This window comes from Cibotium barometz, chromosome 16, assembly GCF_041138505.1.
Source record: "Cibotium barometz isolate CiBa-2024 chromosome 16, ASM4113850v1, whole genome shotgun sequence".
Lineage (NCBI taxonomy): Eukaryota > Viridiplantae > Streptophyta > Polypodiopsida > Cyatheales > Cibotiaceae > Cibotium > Cibotium barometz.
This window is the reverse complement of record NC_141061.1, coordinates 59,072,744-59,087,361: the sequence shown is the minus strand read 5'-3', so window position 1 is coordinate 59,087,361 and position 14,618 is coordinate 59,072,744.

Here is a 14,618-nt window from a genome sequence, read left to right as displayed (position 1 = left end):
AGACTTCTTAATGAGGACAGACCTGATGCTGTCAAGTATGATACTTTAGTCAACAAGCTCTTGCAAGAAGCGCAGTCCAGGCAAAACAGGGCCAGGCAGCGTGCAGTTGATCAAGCATTTATTACTGCCCAGCAGCAGCAAAGAAGAAGTGGTAAGGCAGCCCCTTCCACTGTTTCTTCTCCTGTTAGTAGGTCTGCAACTTCTTCTCCTTCCACAGGTAGCAACAATAAGTCTGAGAAGGCTCTTGATAAAGGCAAGAAAAAGACCAGGTGCAACTATTGTAAGGCAAATGATCATGTCATTAAGAATTGCCCTAAGCTAAAGGCTAAAGAGGCAAAAAGAAGAAAGAGTCAAATGCAGCCACAATAGCGGATGCTTCTACAAATGTAGATTCTGCAAATGTTGTGCAGGATAAAGAATGGGCGTTTAGCGTGTATTGCCAGTATGACCCATCTGTACATGATGCATGTTTGGCAGTTTCTGTTGACTCTCTTGTTTGGTATTTTGACAGTGGTGCTACAAAGCACATTACCTCGCATCGTGATATGTTCACTTCTCTTGAGGCTGTCCCTAATGGGAATACTGTCACATGTGCCAATAATGCTTCTTACCCAGTGAAAGGCGTTGGTAAAATTATGCTTACGGCTGTAAATGGCAGCGTTTTCACACTTTCAGATGCTTTGTATGTGCCAGGGATAAAGAAGAATCTATTATTTGTCTCTGCGCTTGCTAGACTTGGACTTGTAGTCAAATTTGTGGATGACAGATATACTGTTCATGATTTGACTTCTGGTGATACAATTATTGTATCTGGCACCTTGTTTCGTGGGCTGTATAGGCTCAATTCTTATGACAAGTGTGTGGAAGATTCAGCAAATGCAGTTTCTGATGAAAAGGCAGTTTCAGATGCAAAACTATGGCATGCTCGTTTTGGTCATCTGAACTTTGCTAGTTTGCTGCGGTTGCAGAAATTTGATATGGTTGCTTCATTGCCCCCTCTTGAGGCACCATTGAAACATGTTTGTGAAGGCTGTATTTTGGGCAAAATGCAGCGTTCTGCGTTTCCAAAGGATGGTTCTATGCGGGCCACTCGCAAATTGCAACTTGTACATAGTGATGTATGTGGGCCTATGCAAACTCCGTCATTTGGTAAACACTTGTACTTCGTGACTTTCATTGATGATTACTCAAGGCATGCATGGGTATATCCACTGAAGGCAAAGTCCGAAGTGTTTTTGTGCTTCAAACAGTTTTTTCTTATGGTTGAAAATGTATCCAATTGTACTATGGGCACCCTCCGTTCTGATCGAGGGGGGGAGTATATGTCTAAAGAGTTTGATGCATTTCTGGCTAGTCGTGGGATAAAACACCAATGTACAATGCCGTATACCCCTCAGCAAAATGGTGTTGCTGAGAGAAAAAACAGGTCACTTATGGAGATGGCACGATGTATGGTCAAGAGCCAAGCTTTGCCACATGCGTTTTGGCTTGAGGCTGTCATGTGTGCTGCATATGTACTCAACAGGTGTCCCACTAAGGCCTTGCAGTCTATTACTCCATACGAAGCTTGGCATGGCAGGAAGCCTTCTATTGGTCACTTGCGTGTCTTTGGTTGCTTGGCCTATGCTTTAGTGCCTGTGCAACAACACAGAAAATTGGATGATAAGGCTGTCAAATGCATTTTTGTTGGTTATAGTGCTGAGAGCAAGGGTTACAGATTGTATCATCCGCAGTCAAAGCGTATCTTGATTAGTCGAGATGTTGTTTTTGTGGAAGATGCTGTGCAGCCTTTGTTATCATGTACCAAAGAGACAGGTGTCAGCCAAAACTCAAAAATTTGGTTGGCTGCAATGCAAAGTGAATATGATGCTATAATGAAGAATGGTACATGGTCTTTGTGTGATTTGCCTATTGGTAAAAAGGCCATTGGATGTAAGTGGGTTTTTAAGTTGAAACGAAAGCCAGATGGCAGTGTTGATCGCTATAAGGCTAGACTTGTTGCAAAGGGTTATGCTCAAGAAAAGGGCATTGATTTTGATGAGACCTTTGCTCCCACTTGTCGTATGACTACCATTCGTAGCATTTGTGCATTGGCAGCTCATAATGGTTGGAATGTACATCAGTTGGACATAAAGACTGCATTCTTGAATGGAGATTTGCATGAAGAGGTGTATGTATCGCAGCCTCGTGGCTTTGTTCAAAGAGGGCAGGAAAACAAAGTGTGCAGGTTGAAAAAGGCTTTATATGGTTTAAAGCAAGCTCCACGAGCTTGGTATGAAAAAATACATGCATATTTGACTGCACATGGTTTTCAGAATAGTCCAACAGAAAGCACTTTGTATGTTAAACGTGTGGATGATGTACATCTAATCATTGCTCTCTATGTCGATGACATGCTGCTCACAGGACTAAATGAGAGTCATATTGCTGATTTCAAGGCTGATTTGAATGCCTCTTTTGAGATGTCAGATTTGGGGCATTTGCATCATTATTTGGGGACACAATTTAAGCAGTGTGATGGAGGTATTGCTTTGTGTCAGACAAAGTATATTGAGACATTGTTGCGGAGATTTGGCCTTGAAGAATGCAAGCCTATTGCTACTCCAATGGAGACAGGTTTGAAGTTGAGTCTTCATGATGCTGGAGATCACTTTGATGTCACACTCTATCAGACAGCTGTTGGTTGTCTCATTTATGTATGCATTACGAGGCCGGACATTCAGTTTGCAGTCTCACAGGTGAGCAGGTTTATGCATAGCCCAGGGTCTCAGCATTGGAAGGCAGTTAAACGCATCTTTCGCTACTTGAGTGGCACCATACATCTTGGGTTGTCTTATCCCAAGGAGGGATCGTTGCCACCAGATTTGCATGCTTTTTCGGACTCAGATTGGGCTGGTTGCTATGACACAAGAGTGTCCACAAGTGGTTTTTGTTTCATGCTCGGTAGCTCATGTATATCTTGGTTGAGCAAGAAGCAACCTACTGTGGCCACTTCGAGTTGTGAAGCTGAGTACAGGGCAGCTTTCACAGCTACGGTTGAGTGTGTGTGGCTCAGACGGCTTATGGCTGATTTAGGTGTTGGACAGGAGTCTACCACCTCTATCTACACTGACAGTCAGAGCGCATTGGCAGTTGCGAGAAACCCAGTTTTTCATGCTCGCACAAAGCACATTGAGGTGCATTATCACTATGTCAGGGAGAGACTCTCAGCAAGAGAGATCAGCTTGGCCTATGTGCCAACACAGGATAACCTCGCCGATCTTTTCACAAAGGCGCTTCCTCGTGAGAAGTTCGAAGCTTTCCGCAAAGCTTTGGGCTTGCTTCCCTTTGTGGATTGATCTTCTTCGGGCATGGCACTCCCCTATACATGAGTGCCAGCTCTCGTTCACACCATCACTCCCAGGGGGGATTTGTTGCCATATACATAGGCAGTGATGTGTGTGAACACACTTAGGACCGCCGGGACACTTTTTCCCTCTTTAGGAGGTTTTTTTCCCCGGCTTGTATATACGCCCATCCTTCTAGGGCTAACTTATCTTTTGTACATTGACACAATCTAATACACTTTGTGTTGTGTGCATTCTTGCTTCTTCTTCTCCAAGCTTTGTGTGCTTTCCTGCAACCCTAATTCCAACAGCAGCGCCCCCGGCGGCCTGCACACAGAAATGAGAGAGAGGGAGAGAAATCATCTCTCCTCACTCTTCTCTCCTCTCCATCTTCTCCACTCCATTCTCTCTCCACCCTCTGCTTCTCTGTTAGAGAGGAGGATGATTAAGATTTAATTAAACTTTTATTAATCATAATTAAAGTTTAATTATGATTAATATTTAATCAAATCATGCCTATTAAAAGGCGTTCACAAAGTACAAGAGAGAAATAGAAGAAAATATTTCAGATTTTGGGAAAGAGAAGAACTTTACGCGCATGGGAGAGAACCCAATGCATCAATTGACTGCCCCACACTGCTTTCAGCAAAAAATTGGCAGAAAATCGAAAACATACCGGTGGAAAACCCGCAAAATGCATTAAAAATACATTTTTAACCATAAAAATGCTCAAAAAAATTCTTAAAAACTAGGAAAAAAATTCCTAAAATTTTTAGAAATTTAGGGAATCCATTCTACCAAAAATATCCACAATAAAATATGTCATATTTTTGTAAAAATTTTCATTAATGCTTATTTTAACCCACAAAAAATAGAAAAAAATACCATTAAACTCACGGAATTCCCCCGTAACGTCGATTCATCCATTGAATAGTAGTAACACGCGTTCCAATCACCACATCAGCGATCCACGTGTAAATTATCAACACAAATCAATAAAATAATATTTTTTATTTAGTAAATATTAAAATTTACTCCTAAAAATACTAAAAAAATTTACAATAAGAAAGAAAAATCAACAACAATTAACTAGAGATTGCTCTGATAATTGTTAAGATCTCTCTAGATAATTGTTATGCATAAACATGCATAAATCAGGCATAAACTCATCTACCCGACTACCCCCAAGCCCAAGGGATGCACACATGAATTATAATGAAATACATCATACCTTTATCTTGACATCCCATACCATCAAGAGGTATAACTCCAATCCACTAGCATGTAGCTATAGTGTGAAATGGTAGGTGCGTAGTTATGATCCTCTACACAAGAGAGCATAACATAACCTAGCCTGAAGATAACATCAAGAGACCATAGCCTAAGCCTCCAAGATAACATAGCCTTGGCCTCCAAGCCTCCTTTGAGTGTGCCCCATGCCCCTATTATATAGGAGGCCCCTCAAGTGACTCTTGACTCTCCATTTCCCATGTGTGACCCTTGGATGCCTGACCCTAACCTTAACCCTTAAGGTTAGTCCTAACCCATGCTCCACTAGAGCTTGTTCCCATGCTCCCATGCTCACAAGCCTAATGTGGGTTAGCCTCCTAGTATATGCACACATAATGTGAATATAACAATAAGTGAAGAATGAAGGGCAACAAAGTGCACAGTATCAAGACGACAACCAGGTGAAGGCAAAGAAGAGAGCGATGTGCCGCACCACAACAACGCATGATGAAAGCCACCAACAAGGAGAAATGGGAGGTTGGGAGAGGCGCCGCGAAGCAGTCGGGCGTGAAAGCAAGAAGAGAAAGAGGGATTGGGATTGGCACGCCCACACAATAGCGCACGGCGCGTAAAGGGAAGCACAGAGCGAAAGCATGATAGACAAGCAACGCACATCAGAGGCATACAAGGCAAACAAAGAGGCGAGAAGGTAGGTGTGTATGGGACCAAAGAGAAAGCGGGGTTGGGTGAGGTGCACTTGGGTGCACTAAAAAAAGGAGAAGGCAAGGTTGAGAGAGGCGCACTAATGCACAAAAGCCACCACAAAGAAGCCAGGGCCAATCTAAGCAGAAGGCTAGCCAGAAAGAGAGGTGCAAAGCCTCTTGAGAAGGTAGAGCTGGTGCAAGGAGGAGCTGCAAATAAAGCAAGGTGCACAATAGAGGAATTGGCCTTCAGAGAGGATAGGGCAGCAAGTGGAGGAGAACAGGCTCGGCGAGGCTCTGCACGACTATGCTTGGGGTTCAATACTCTCACGACCAAGATTTTCCCTCTTAGTCAATTTCCTAAGGTCTTAATTTGTGGTGAATTATCTCGAGTCTCTTCCTCTCTCCACGTGAAAGCTCAGCAGCATTAAGGGCCATGAGCACATATTGAATCTAATTATGGGGCACATGCATATGTGATTGGAGCAAACCTTCTTGAAAAGAACCCTTGAATTAGTTAATCACCACCCAATCTAGTGTGGTGCTTAATCCTTGATCTAATGTGGTGCTTTTGCTAAGCATTGTTTGTGGTGTGGTGTGATAAGTGGTTACATAGGTCATACCATCAAGTTGGGGGCCTATCGAAAGCTCCTTGGACCCCTACCATTGGGGGCCTGTGGTGGCCCCCGCACCCCACCGCCGCAGGGGGTGGTGGCCCCCAGATCCCCTACCCTCAAAAATTCCTAACAAATTCTATGCCCCCCACCACCCCCAAAAACAAGCCAATTACCAATAAGGACAAAAGTATAGAAAATCATCCCTTTTTTGGGCCCATAACTTCTTGTTTGGGCATGTGTGTTAGAGATGTTCAAGAGCTTGATGGAAAACCCTCACATATAGATATATACATACATCTAGAGGAATTTAGTGCTATAGATCTAAGTCAGAATTCTTGTGAGCATCTAGGGGATTTTAGTGTTGCAGGTCTAAGTCAGAATTTTGAGTGGGGTAGGTGAAACTTGCCCACTCACTGGCTAAGATCTATGGGAGTGGTTAGGTTAGTAGTTGTCTTTGTTGCAGCACATAACCATTGAAAATACTAAGTAGCTAGTTGGTGAGGAGAGATATCAATTATTAACCTTCTGTCAAAATTGGGGGTGGGAGTAGATGAGACTCACCTATCCCACTGGCAGGGAGTTTTAATTGATTAAAGAGGTAGGCTGGCAATTAACTACACATATGCATTATTATTGTGTGGTTGGCACTTTGTTTTATTGCATTAAAGTGAAGTTATATTTTGTGGTGTCATGTTTGTGCATTCTATTTCATCATTTACTTCATAGAGTGACATAACAACTAGCATCTGATAGTGGATCTGTCAGGGTTCTACCTAGCTTCACGCTAGTCTCTTCATGGACCATGAGGGCACAAGCCTCACACCTCCCCAGCCTCCTTTGTGTTTCCTCCAAGGTGTGTGTTCTCTATCCTTAGACTTCTGATTTTTGTGTGAGCCTCATATCTCTCGGCCTCCTCAGTGTTTCCCCTAAGGTGTGTTCCTCATGCTCCTAGATCCAAAATGATTTGTTAGGTTAATCCCCTTATATTTCTACTCATAAGGTGTTGCAAAGTGGGGTTGTGCCTTCACCTCTCATCCTCCTCAGTGTGGCTCTTGAGGTGTGACCCTCACGAGCGAGCGTGAACCCTCACGAGCGAGCGTGAACCTCACAAGCGTGAGTCTCATGGACGTGAACCTCAAAAGTGTGACCCTTACGGGCGTGAGCCTCATAAGTGTGACCCTCATGGGCATGAAGCTTCATCGAGTTTGCCAAGTTTAGAGTACATTCATTGGTGCTTCACAAACATAGATCCACCTTTGGAGCACTCACATCCACTATTGAATCCAGTGACTAAACTATACAATGATTTAGATTGCATCTACTTTTTGCTTTTCTTGCATCCACATGTACACACACACATCCACCATTCACAATAAAACCTCCCACGAAAATTTGCATACCACCTTAGTCTCATAGTTCATTTATTCTCTTTTGCTTTTCTTGCATCCACATGTACACACACACATCCACCATTCACAATAAAACCTCCCACGAGAATTTGCATACCACCTTAGTCTCATCGTTCATTTATTATTAGCTTGGCACCATTATTTTTAGCTTTACACTTTATGTTGGGATATTGATTGAAGTGATGAAATTTGTATTAAAAAGCTGTGACTCTTGATGCTGGCATAAAACCCTTACCTAAAGGAAACACGTTTACATATGTATTTAGATTAATTATAGTTTATAAATAACGAGCAAAGACTCACAACAAAAACAAAACAAAAAACCCAAAAAATGCAAGGGCGACACTTGGAGAGAAACACGAGCATGAAAGGGAGAAAGAATAAACTAAACCTCTGTGAGGTGGAAGATGGAGCCACTCCCATTCTCCTTGACCTTACCTTGGTAAAATAATAATTGTGTCTCATAAACATTCTTAATGATGAGGAGATATCTTTGTGAGGAGGTGCACTTATGATTAGGGAAAGTGGTGGTGTTAGTCCTGCTAATCCTCTTTACAAAGATAGTGAGAGTGAGGTTGCCTTGCGTGGCAAGTAGTGGGATGGGAATTGAGCAATTCCTAACCCCATATCTCCTCATAAGCCCTTTCTTTGACCTTGATCTAGTTTATCATTAGCAACAAGCGAGCATTTCATATAACTTCCAATGGCGACGAACCGGCCTACCGATGAGTTTTACTTAGCCAATAGTGGTCTAGATTTACACCCTGCTTCTAGCAGAACAACCCCACTCTCAAGTGAGAAAATGGTAACCTTTAAAATAGATATACTCCCTCCTAATGGGTTGGATGAATCTCATGAAACCTCAATGTCCACTAATGGGTATTAGCATCCTTAAACAGATGATCAATCTAATCACACATGAAGTGGAATATGTTGATAGCCACCATAAGATCTATGAGATAGTGCAACCCGAAGGGGTAATTTAAGAAAATGCACTTGAACCTTTGAACTTTGAACCCTAAAGTTTGGAGATTCACAAACAAGAAAGGGTGTATAGTGTACACAGACACTTTTAGGAACATCTACTACCCTAAGATTCTCACAAGAGAAACCCCTTTTGACCATGCAAACGCTCGCTTAGCAAGAGGGTCCCCTTCGGTGTTGAGACAAGCGGGTTGCCAGCAAGCAGCTATAGACCCTTTTGAGAAAACTCTATTGGAAAAGCTTGATCCTATTGCTTCAAGCTATCTACCCTTGGTCAAAGATTACTCTCATGTGGAAGTGCCAACTATTCACACTACACTACCACAACATACGACCATTGCATCTAGTTTGAGACTCCCTCATATGTCTCAATAAGGATCCTCTAGACTTCTTGAGAAACCTAGCTAAGGCTCCATCACATTAAGATCCCATTCATAAGGGAGAGTATTGTTGGGCACACTCACCCTCGGGGTTGGACTTAAGGCAAACCTATAATACCGCCATTTGTGCCAAGAAAGAGCATTGTTATCCATTCACCAAGGACAGTTGTCATGCCTCGACCAAGACCACCACTTGGTATGCCATTTATACCTCCGGTAGTATCGACATCTCTAGTTCCACAAGGACCTTTAATGGCTCTTCTTAGGCCAATGGGGATATCTTTAGAGATGTTGGCTTTTGTCAAAGCTATGGGAAGAGGGTTAAGGATGAGAATGACACGTGTTGTTCCTAGAGAACCTCATGAACAATTTTGATCCAAAGCCCAGCAAGTTCAAAGAGTCATGCACAATCATGATGGCAAGTATGACACTACGCATGATGGATCATTGAGAGGTATTTGAGAAAATGTGCGAGAGAGTAGGTGTTAGTGAAGATAAGCCTACTCAGATCTTAGCTTTTGGACTCACTCTAGATGGAGAAGTCAGACGATGGTTCTAAATGCTTATAAGGCCACTTATGTTCCCTTAAAGAATGCTTTTAGGGTACAGTTCTCAAAGAGTGGATCCAAACGGAGTCATGTACACTAGCTAAACAAATGTTAAGCAACAAGAGAGTCCGTGAATACATCGGTGCATAAGATATTATCATTCTCGTTGCTCAATTGATGAGAAACTAAGTCAACCAAGATTTATTTTGTTGTTTCTTGAAGGCTTGAAAGATGAAAACTTGCACAATTACCTTTATTTGCAAAGGTGGAAAACCTTTAATGAGTGTTACATAGATGCTCTAGACTTTTATGATAACATGTCCGGCACGAATGGGTATGAGAAATCTAGTACACCATCCAAAGCCCCCTATAGAACAACCTCCAGCAGTAAGAAGTCAGATAAAGTGAGTGTTAAGGACATGGCTGCTCTGTTATTGTGTTTTAAAAAATGGAGGAGAATTGGAAAGTACTTCCTAGAGATTTCAGAGCATACCCAAGGAGAGAGAGAACATGGTGTCCTTATTGTCGAGGCAATCATCCTAGAAATGAGTGTTCATTTGATAGGGGACAGACAAACTTGTGGTGTGGTTAGGAGATACGCTAATCACAATAACCGACAATCGTAGGTACAATCCAATAAATTGTAGTATGATTGTACCAACTCTTCCTCCTACCACCCAACCCTTAGCACTCCCTATGCCACAAGTAGTGGTAGTGGAGACCCTATGCCCCCTACTGGGACCACCCAACCCTTAGCACTCCCTATGCCACATGTAGTGGGTAGTGGAGACCTTATGCCCCCTATTGGGACCAACCTTATGGCTAGAAGAATTCTTAAGTTTCGTGACACACCTCCCCCTAGTCTAGGACCTCAACCTATAGCTCCTAACATGACACCCATGAGACACATTATTGAGGCAGGACCAATCATTGAGGATGTCACCAACACTTATATGCTAGAACCAGACCCTGTAGAAGGACCGTCGGGATACAATTCCTACCCAATGTTGATAATAGACTCTTATGTAGAGTTTGTAAGGATGCCTGAAAATACCTTGGCTCCCATTTACAAAACCTTAACCTTTAGCACTTATGGCCGTGGGCAAACAATGGGCTATAAGGCATGAGAAATGAACTCTACAAACCCTTAGCCTGCTATACATGTGGAGCTTCACACCTCAAAGAGGAGTTTCCCTATCAAATCTCAACAAAAGCTACCAAAAGCACCTCAACGTTGTCTCGATAGTGTCTAAGTTGTGGCATAACTCACATCATTCAGAACTTTCCCAACAAACCTCCCCCAGGAAGTGATCAAGGGTCCATAACCGAATTGAACATGCTGGAGTGCCTTGAGAGAAAAAAACTATTAAGTAATCACTTATGCACTCGTCCCCTCACACACAAGCTTAGGCCAAGACAAATAGGGAGCATGACACTGGGACAAAGGAAGTAGTAAGATTTAACACATATCTTCCAAAAGATCCAAGGGACAAAAAGAGAGAGAAAAGAGACATCATAAAAAATCAAAGTCATCAACCAAACAGTCAATCAAAGTGAAAAAAGGAGAGTAGTGTAATCATCAAAAGTAATGGGGGAAACTGAGTCATCTACTTCATCCAAGGGAGAACCTAGAGGTGAAATTATAGACATGGCTCAAAGAGCTTTAGCGGGAAGACCTCAATGGAATGGACCCCAAGACCTTCCAAAGAAACTGATGCAATATCCCAACCCCATTGAGGAAAGAACTAGGTTCACAATTGCATAAGACTTGGTGAAGGAGAGTCAACACTAATTAGAGGGACCCCTAGGGCCAGTTACTAGTAGACCCTTATAATTTTTTACTTAAGGTAGCCCTTGACCCTATACTAGAAGGATCCAAAGAAAGGAATGTATTGTCTCCCCCATAAATTTGCTGTAAAAAAAGAAGAAATTGTGACTAGGCCATGGACATTGGAATTAGTGCAAATATGGAAACTGAGACAATTAAGGAAGAAGCCAAGAGGGGGAAAGATCAAGGATCCACAAACTCAAACAAATATCGTATGAATTACTACCTCAAGGAGTAATAAAAGCCTTATGTTGCTTCTCTATCTAGGCGATTGAATGAATTCGAACCAAACTCTTTGAACACTCTCCTCTCGGCTTATTTGGGTTTGAAAGGAGCAATCACTGTAATGAGAGCGCTTGTATTTAGACGAGCAATGAGACAAAAGATACGATAGGAATGAGCATTGTTTCTCTTATCACACTCACATTAGGTGAATTCCTGTCAAAAAGATACGATAGGAATAAGCACCGTAATGTCTTCTCCTATCACACTCACATTAGGTGCATTCATGTTAAGAGACCCAGGTCTTTGGCAAAAATATATGAGAGTGGATGGATGTAAAATTTGACCAGAACCCTATAGATAGGTCAGACATGGAGTTCAAAGAGAGTACTGATAATCCCAGTACTAACTAGAACCCTATAGATAGGCCAGATACGAAGTTCGAAGAGAGTATTGATAATCCCAATACTGAGCAGAACCCTATAGATAGGTCAGACATGGAGTTTGAAGAGAGTACTACTACTGATAATCCCAGTATCACTTATAAAAACATACCTATCAACAAGTTTGGCAAGTACTTTGAGGGCGAGGAGCTTAATGCCACCTTGCCATTGAAATTGAAAAACAAAACATCTACAGTAATCCTAGATGGGAGAGTTGCCAGCATAGCCACAAAAAAACAATAGAAGAAATGGGATCATTAAATTTGGCTTCCACTATCCTAAAATCTAAACTAGTTGATGGAAATCTTACCATGCCCATGGGTGTAATTAGGATCAACAAATTGACCTCATGGACTTACTTTTGATCACATCTTTGCCATCATGGACTTTAAAAAACCTATGACATATGATGTGATATTGGGAAGGCCATTCATGAGACAACTTCGGATGAGGAAGTGACCACATCTATCTGCACAAAAAAGAGGTCATTATAAAGATCAAGCTCATAAATTGGAGTCACCATCCTATAACAAAAGATCCTATTAACTCTATCACTATAGAAAGGGCCATTAAGGATCAAGCTAGGAGTGTTTGTCTTTTTGAAAAGATCCAGATAGATGATCTATCATTTGTTGAACTGAACTTTAACACCACTAGTTTTCCTAAACTAGGGGGGATGATGAAGATCGGCTACACATCCTAGCAACGATTGATACGATACCTAAAATAGGAGGCTCTCGCTTTTGTAACAAAGCTAGAATGGAAATAGCTCCCATCATGATGGTGGATGCTATTATGGATTCAAAGACCCCTATTAGGCTATACCAAGAACTGAGTTTGAGGAATTGAGAGCTTAAAGCCTCCTTAAAAAGAGCACAAGACACCTTAGTCAAGCTCCAGTCATTTATTGGTCAACTTGAAAAGTCACATGTACTTTGGATGAAAGGGTCCCTTCAAAAGACTCTAGGAAGAAGAAGGCCAAACATATCAAAATGTTGGCGGAGGAACCCCTAGTGATCAAAACTGACCATGACTGGCCATTGAGACCCACGAAAAGTTTAAAAAAACACAATTGGGGGCCTAAATTTGGTTCTCTGGCTCTATGTATATCTAGGCTTTGTAGCTCATGGCCGACGTTGCACATGTCGTAAGCTTGGTCATCCCATATCTTTTTACATGAAGTGTGCGATTTTGCATAAAAATAAATTAGATGAAGTGTAACCATGCTTTGAGTAATGTTAACCACCACTGTGGTTAACAAAGGCTAACTCTTTATCCTCTAATGTTGGCTCAAAAACCAAGTCTAAAGCCATGACCACTATAGGAGTGCATGTGTTTGGTTCGTGAAAGTGTCATTAGGTTTTTGCAAGTATGCAATATTTGTCTGGGATAATTCTTAGAAAGAGATATTGGTATCTGGCTCGATATCAAAGGATAGGCTAGACTCTGAACATGACCTAGAATCCAAGGACAAATTTGATTTAGACTCAGGAGGAAGAGGCAATTAAGATGAATCCTGAAACATTCCTATCAACAAACTTTGCAAGTACTTTGAGGGAGAGAAGCTCAATGATGTGACTCTACCTTTGAAATTGGGAAGGGAATCATCCACGGCCCCACCATCGTTAATGGTGGTATTGAGCACCACAACTAGAAATCAATGGGAATAATGGGACTACCCAAATCTATGTGATATAATTTTCAAGGTCAAATTACTATATGGCAATATGACACTACCCTTAGGAGTGATAATACAAATCAACAAGATCTTATCATGTGGGTTAACTTTTGATCATGTATTTGTGATTGGTAATTTCAAGAAGTCAACAACATAAGACGTAATCCTAGGCCAACCGTTCATGAAGCAACTTAAAATGGTCCATGACTCAGGAAACACCCACGAGTACCTTTGGAAGAAGGACACTTGAGCCAATTGAAAACTTGGAGTTATCACCCCATATCAATGGATCCTATTGATGATGTAGAGTCTCACACTACATAGTGTAACACTAAGCTCGATCCTTGTAGTGTCTCCTAAAAGGCATGAAATTTAAGACTTCTTCCACCAAACCGACATTTGATGACAAGAATCTACCTATAGACAGACTTGATGAAAATTGGTTGCACTTGCTTTCCACCATAGATACCATACCCAAATGAGTGAAACTCACTTATGGTGATTTTGATGAAAACTTGATTATTATGTCCTAGAAGCGTGGACTAAGAACACCTCTTGAAGAGACAGAGATAGAGACGCTGTTTAATCTTGATGAAAACTTGATTATTATGTCCTAGAAGCGTGGACTAAGAACACCTCTTGAAGAGACGGAGATAGAGACTCTGTTTAATCTCAAATTTGACGTCAATGAACCCCTTACAAGAGAAAACTGAGTTGTAGCTGAGTTGGAACTCTTAAACCTTTAAGCGTATGAGCAAAAGGAACTCTGTCCCATCTCAAATTTGAGGTCAATGAATCCCTTGCAAGAGTAGGAAATTTTCGTTGAGTTGGAACCTAGGATATAGCTAAATGAATCCCTAACTCTGGCTCTTAAACCTTTAAGGGTCTAAGCAGAAAGAACTCCTGAGGATGATCAAGATTGTTTATGTTACCTAGGTGCATGCCAATCTTGGGATAACTTTTGTTGCGAGTGGGAAACGTCTAGGGAAGGGGGAGATGAGCCTAACCCACTTTCACTTCCTAAGGTTAAGGCAATCGCTTCTTTTACTTGTTAAGATTGAGGCAAGGGCCCGAGTAGAAGGAGCTCCTATAGTTGAGGATGATTGAGATTGGTTAGGTCACCTAGGTGCATGCCAATCTTGGGATGACTTTTGTTTTCAAGTGAAAAACCTCTAGGGAGGGGAGAGATGAGCCTAACCCACTTTTACTCACTAAGGTTTAGGCAACCACTTCTTTTATGGATGAGCCCAAG